Here is a 7,324-nt window from a genome sequence, read left to right as displayed (position 1 = left end):
TTGTTACACCCGAAAACGGCAATTAGAAGTCATTAAAACAAACAACTTTTCTTAGTTCCAATTTTTGATTTGGCTATCAAAACTATCTTTCAGCTCTCTAAAATCGATCGATCAAAAATTTCAAAAAAACATTTTTGATAACCGCACTTGATCGATTTTTGAAAGTGAAACATTTATAAAATCCCACTATCATAGTTACTAGTACAACATAGGGGGGGCTCAGTAGCCACTGTTGCCAGCAGTGGTGAAGCTAAGCTATCCCAGATCGTTTGTATTGTCTTTTCTTGGTGGTTTTTGTCCTTTGTCTTTGTTTCATGTCCTCGAAATCCCAACAGCGTCGGATCCATAGTGGGCGGCTGCAGGGTCGGCGTCTGTTTCCCACGTTAGGGACGGCCGTACTTACTCGCTGGCAGTAGCTATAAAATGCAAAAAAAAGGAAAAATGGAACAGTCGATTTTAAAAACTAAACTACCCCAGGAGGGTAGAGCTCATAGCTCACAATCCCTCACTGCAGCGGCAGGCAGTCCCACAGATTCTGGGGGGGACATAATTTCGATTACTGACCTTGGCAATGCCATCGGCAAATCTCTTGATTATGGCGGCACACTTACTGTAAAGGACCCATCCTTGAAAATGGGCGCTGTTGGCAATCAGCGTACTAAAAGTGCTGATGGAGTAAGAGAGGGTTTTCCCTCCCTCCACAGTAGAGGTACCAGCGAGAAGGAGGACTCTGTGCCCCGGTTCCTGGTCCTTAGAAGGAAGGAAGGGGATTTTACGAATGTAAGCCCTTTCTTAATAAGTAGGACGTTATACGGACTAGCTGGTAATGTGAAAGATGTTAAGAAAATCAAAGGCGAGATATTGGTAGAAACAGTTTCTGCAAAACAGTCGAGAATGCTTAGACAATGTAAAATATTTGGAGGTATGGAGATTGAGGTTGAACCCCACGGTGCTTTGAACACTTCAAAAGGCGTTGTATTTTGTAGGGATCTTTTAAACTGCTCAACCGATGAGATAAGAGAAAACCTGATCGATCAGGGTGTAGTGGAAGTGAGACGGATTAGGACAAAGCGCGATGGTGTCTTTGTAGACACTGCAAACCACATCCTCACCTTTAATGTTCCGAAACTGCCCAAAACTATACAGGCTGCTTTTTATCCCTTGCAGGTGCGTCCGTACATACCCAATCCATTGCGCTGTTTTAATTGCCAGAAGTTTGGGCATTCGTCTGCAAATTGCAAAAATGAAAAAGTATGTGTCTGTGGAAAAACTCCACATGACAATAATTGTGAAGTCCCCGTCGTGTGTCCCAACTGTCAGGGCTCACTAGGATTCCGTATTTAGAGGCTAAAAAGAAAGCGGAGAGATTAGTGACCCCAAGTACGTCATTTGCTGAGAAAACAGCAAATAGTATCACTTCGGCAACGAATCATTCCACCACAATACCCTCTGTGCCTCCCACGGCTGTAACAGAACTTCTACCACAGGTTACAGAAACAATCAAAGCGGAGTTAACTAAATTTATGAGCTTAATAACCCAACAAATATCGTTAATGACGAAACAAACGATATCTTCGCAACAAAACTTCAGCGTGCCTCGGGCACCTGATCCTCCTCGACTAAGTTTAGATTCAAATCTAGCGACTAGGTGGGAAACTCAGACGTCTGCTCCACCTTCGCTACGATTGGATACAGATCTATCGACCGATGGGGAAGCTATGGATGCCGAATACCAAGAAAAAAGGAAAAGAAAAGATACCCAAAGTGAAGCATCATCTCCTAGTATTTGCGAAGAGGAACTAAATAAAGCTAGAGATGAAACTCTTAGCCAAAAGAAGAAAAAGGGTTGGCCAAAGGGCAAACCCAGAAAATAACTGTGATATAAGATTAACTGTGATATTTAAAAATAATAGTTTTAAAATCATTATATGTCTGTCTAATTATTTATTAATCCAATTGTAAATACGTCTGTCTATTTACACATGCATGTTGTAATTGTTCTAGTTTGTAAATACCTATAAATATATCAGACATTAACTTAAGTAACCAAATATAAAAATAGATTATACAATGGCGCATCAAAATATCATACAATGGAACTGTCGAGGTTTAAAGAATAGGCATTACGATATGAAACTCTTGCAACAAAAGTACAACCCTTTCTGTTTTTGTATCCAAGAGACGCATCTAAAACACAACCAAAGTTACGCTTTAGCGGGCTATAAGATTATCAGAAAAGACTGTGTTAACAGAGAGAGAGCAGCTGGTGGTGTGGCTGTAGCGATTCAGGATTGTGCGCACTTTGAGCAGGTGGTATTAAATACGACTCTTCAAGCGGTAGCTATTAAAATCGACTATCCAATGAAACTGTCAATATGTAACATACAGGGTGATTCCTATAGTACCTGCCACCGTTTGGGAGCGTATAGGGGGTGCCTAGGGGAGTATTTTGATATAGGACACTTGGGGTCGGAAATCTAAAGTAAGGGCGCCAGAACCAAATTTATCTTCTGGAATTTCACGCCTGTATGTAGGCAACCCAACCGACCGACGTTTCGCGCGGAGCGATGCAGAGCGAGTTAGCGCGAGGAAGCGACATGGGAGGGAAGGAGGAAAAACGACAGTCAAAAGCAATAACGTTTACAAGTGTTCAACGTGGCCACCGTTGTTCTCAATGCACTTCCTACATCTAGCCAACTATTATTATATACTATTGCCATAGTGTTTATTCACTTGATACGCGTCGTTGCAGACGGGATTTCGTGGGTTTAAACAAAATTCTGATCAAGTGTCAGCCACACATCGCCGCCTGAGATCGCTCCGTGTGCACCGCCGCCGGTTGGGTTGCCTACCTACAGGCGCGAAATTCCAGAAGGTAAATTTGGCTCTGGCACCCTTATTTTAGATTTCCGACCCCAAGTGTCCTATATCAAAATACTCCCCTACGCACCACCTACACGCTCCCAAACGGTGGCAGGTACTATAGGAATCACCCTGTATACTTACCTGAAACCAACTGGCAAATTGAAGAACTTGAAGATCTGATTGAGCAGCTGGCACGGCCATATATCCTAGTCGGCGACTTTAATGTCCACAATCAGCTTTGGGGTTCAAACAAAACAGACACCAGGGGTCGCCTTTTAGAAAATTGGGTAACAACAAACCAAATAGTACTACTGAACACAGGAGCAGCCACATACCATAACTCTCGATCTATGTCCTTTGATGTCCTGGACTTGTCGTTCGTATCCCCAGGGTTAGCACCACACTTGGAGTGGAGCGTTGCTGACGAGCTGCACAACAGCGACCATTTCCCTATTGTCATTGAAACGGACTTGTCTGTAAATAAAAAACTCACTATAAGTAGATGGTTACAACACAAAGGAAACTGGGTTAATTTTACGCAAAACCTAGTAGTCCCTGATGATATCAATGTTAGTTCAATAAGTAATGCTATAATAAAAGCTGCGAACATTAGCATACCAAAATCCGGCACTAAAACAATAAAAAGACCACTGCCTTGGTGGAATGAAGAAGTCAAAGATGCAATAATAAAGAAAAAGTCAGCCTTTAGGAAGTATCGAGCACAACCCACAATAGAAAACCAATTGCATTTAAAAAGGCCCGTGCAATAAGCAGAAAAGTAATTTTAAACAGTAAACGTACAAGCTGGAACGAATATACGTCGACAATAACATCAGATAGCGATATAAGGAAAACATGGCTAAAAATAAAAGCAATTAGTGGAAAATACAAAGACCAATCGATACATTGCATTCAAACGTATAATGGAAATGATCTAACGGACAAACCCGAAGATATTGCGAACATTATGTCCTACCATTTCGCAAAAATGAGCAGTTCTGAAAACTACGACCCTGATTTCCTCGAATCAAAAGCAGAAAGAGAAAAAGATGTACCGTTTGAATCAGAAACTAAACAAGACTATAATGCTATGTTCACCATGGCAGAATTTCATGCTGCACTGAAAAAGACAACAAAATCTAGCCCCGGTCCAGACGGAATAACCAATGAGATGCTAAGAAATCTTACTGCTGAAATGGAAAGGGCCGTGCTCGACCTATTTAATAAAATATGGGCAGAACATAGATATCCTCCAGAATGGAAGGAGGCAATAGTGATCCCAATACTAAAACCGGGAAAGGATAAATTGAAACCAACAAGCTACCGCCCCATAAGTTTAACAAACTGCCTTGGTAAGCTTATGGAAAGAATGGTGAATAGTAGACTACAGTGGACGCTAGAAAAGAAGGGAATATTGGCTCCGTACCAAGCAGGATTTAGAAAGAATAGATCCACAACCGACCATCTGGTAGTAATGGAAAATGCAATACAGGAAGCTTTAATGAGACGACAACACCTGGTAGCAGTGCTGTTCGATATTAAAGGAGCTTACGATATGACATGGAGACACGTTATCGTAAAAAAGCTACATGAAGAAGGAATAAGTGGACCTTTACCATTATTTATCCAATCCTTCCTATCCAATAGAACGTTCCGCGTAAGAATTGGGGATAAACTGTCATGCATAAGAATTCTCGAAAATGGTGTTCCGCAGGGTTCTACCATAAGCTGTAGTTTATTTGCATTAGCCATTAACGACATTGCACGTAACATTCCAAATGCTGTAAGAACTTGCCTATATGTATCATATCATATCATATCATATTTATTATTTGTCACAAAATACATTCCATATACTTGTATAAGAACAGAACGTACGTAACAATGTGTCATGTGTAAAAATATAAATATAAATATTTTACATAAATTATAATGTTAAGGTAAAGCATACAATGAACAATAAAACAATAAAATCATCTTTCGAGATATTCGTTCAAGTGGTAATATGACTGCTCCATCAAAAAGTTTTTGAGCGTTATTCTAAATTTCGAAAAGGAAGTAATTTCTTTAATATTGCTCGGTAAGGCATTGAAAATTTGGCACGCTCGGAATAACAAATTCTTTTGAAAGAGTGTTGTCCTATGTCTACAAGGATACAAGTGAGTTTTTTTACGTGTGTTGTATCTATGATCGGGATTTATGAAACTTGATTTGTTTTTAAACGCGTAGCAAGATATTTCGAGGATATATATGTAGATGATGTTGCCATCTTTTGCTTCGGTACAGATATGGGTGAGATAAAACGAAAAATGCAACCAGCCATAGATCAAATCGTGCGTAACGGAAATGATATAGGTTACTCTTTCTCTGAGGAAAAAACGCAATGTATTCACTTTTGTAGGCTAAGAAGGTCACATTACGACCCAATTTTCTACGTTAAAGGGAACCCTATACGATGTAGCGATTATGTAAAGTTTCTGGGCGTAATGTTTGATACGCGGCTCTCATGGTCGGTACACATCGAAAACCTAAAAAATAAATGCATCAAGGATCTAAATATCCTGAAGGTCTTAGCAAATACTAATTGGGGAGCAGAGCCGAAAAGTTTGTTGAAGATATACCAGACATTAATTCTGAGCAGAATTGACTATGGCTGCATAGTATACTCGTCTGCGAGAAAATCACTTATATCCAAACTTGATAAAATACATCATTCTGCGATAAGGATATCACTTGGCGCTTTTCCTACCAGCCCAATAGATAGCTTACAGTGCGAATCGGGTATGACATCGCTAAAAACAAGAAGAAATTGTATACTGATGAAGTATTTCACAAAAATAAAAGCCCTACCAGCACATCCGAATAACTCCATTTTAGAAACAGATCAAACTATGTTTAGGTTGAGACCAACAATAACTGGGCCAGCTGTCGTGCGTTTCTCTGAATATATAGAGCGTAACAACATAATGCTACCTCCCTTATTAGAGGAACAAATACAAGAACATAGTCCATGGAAGCTATCAGAACCAGTAATTAGAAGTGATCTCTTATTACTCGGACGCAAAGAAACCCCAATTGATACATTTCAACAGAAATTTACAACTATATGTAGTGAGTATGGAGAATACGACATCATATTTACCGATGCGTCTAAATCTGGAAATGGAGTAGGATGTGCGATCGCCTCGCAGATAACAAATAAATGGACCTTAAATCCGCAGTCGACTATAGGATTCGCAGAAAGATATGCCATCTGGAAAGCTCTTCAGCACTGTTCCTCGTTGTCTGAAACTCAAAGATTTATTATTGCAAGCGATAATATAAATGCATTAACAGACTTAACACAAATTTATTCCAATAATGCTTTAACTAAACTGGCCCAATCAGAACTATTAAACCTAAACAACAAAAATGTATCCATCATATTTATTTGGGTGCCAGGACACGCAGGTATACCAGGCAACGACCTTGCAGACAGAACAGCACGAGAAGCTTCTGAACATCCACAAGTAGACGTTGACGTGATGGAAAAAACGGACGCATTTACATATCTAAAAGAAAAGATATTAGACACATGGCAACATAAATGGCAAGCGGCGAATACAAATCTTACCACAATAAAACGGCAAGTAAGGGGAATGTTTTACATTAAACATATGTCCAGAGCAGATATGGTCAAAACACACAGGCTGAGGATTGGTCATGTAAAGGTTACACACGAGCACCTGCTGAAGGGCCTCGATGCACCCTTGTGTGAATACTGCAACGAGAGACTGACCGTAACGCACATAATTTGCGACTGTGCAGCACATAACCACCAAAGAGCTGAAAAGAAATTAATGAGAAACTTACCTGATAATCTTAAAAGCGATGATCGGATTAGAAGTACTCTTGACTACCTAAAATTGATTAATATGTACAACAAAATATAATGCCGACAAGTGATTAGAAGTAGACGAAAAGACCTTAGCAGTCGAAGTTGTACTTAACAAAAAAAAAAAAAACATATGTAGTTCTAAACATTTTTTCAATTTTTTTTTAAATTTTGATTACCAAAATGCCCCCCCCTTTGCAGGATAGATGGAAAAAATGTTTATGATAAATGTTGTAGTAGATTAGTGTAAAACGTGGGCGAAATTAACCACCACTTGCAAGACACGCATCTTCGAGTGGTTATCGACTTTGAGCGCCCAAAAGTTTCTTAGAGCTCAAATCGTGGCCTCTCTTTGACGTGTCGCCAATAGAAGCTCGAGCTATGAGAAGTGGCCCAAAAATTTAGTGCAAAATTGTGGACGGTTTTTAGCGAAATCCACTAAAATGCGAATTGCGTGTGAACGGGACGTCGGAAGTGTGTACCGACAAAGCGAATGTGGTTGCCCTTGCCCCCAACAAAATCTTACTGATGCTGGAGTCAAACATTCAAACGCGAATTGCGAGTGAACGGGACGTCGGAAGTGGG

General features: G+C 40.0%; 1 long non-coding RNA gene across 1 annotated transcript; it reads right to left on the bottom strand.

The window, feature by feature from the left end:
- Positions 1–5,776: 5,776 nt before the first annotated feature.
- LOC116159875 lies at positions 5,777–6,804 on the bottom strand. Its single transcript, XR_004143078.1, has 3 exons — positions 6,718–6,804; positions 6,479–6,625; positions 5,777–6,416 (listed from the first exon to the last, which is right to left on the bottom strand). It is a non-coding gene; the product is annotated as an uncharacterized LOC116159875 (long non-coding RNA).
- Between the last annotated feature and the right edge of the window lie 520 nt (positions 6,805–7,324).

This window comes from Photinus pyralis, unplaced genomic scaffold (assembly GCF_008802855.1).
Source record: "Photinus pyralis isolate 1611_PpyrPB1 unplaced genomic scaffold, Ppyr1.3 Ppyr1.4_LG1, whole genome shotgun sequence".
NCBI lineage: Eukaryota > Metazoa > Arthropoda > Insecta > Coleoptera > Lampyridae > Photinus > Photinus pyralis.
Note: the sequence above shows the minus strand (reverse complement) of the source record. Positions and strands in the feature narration are given on the sequence as shown.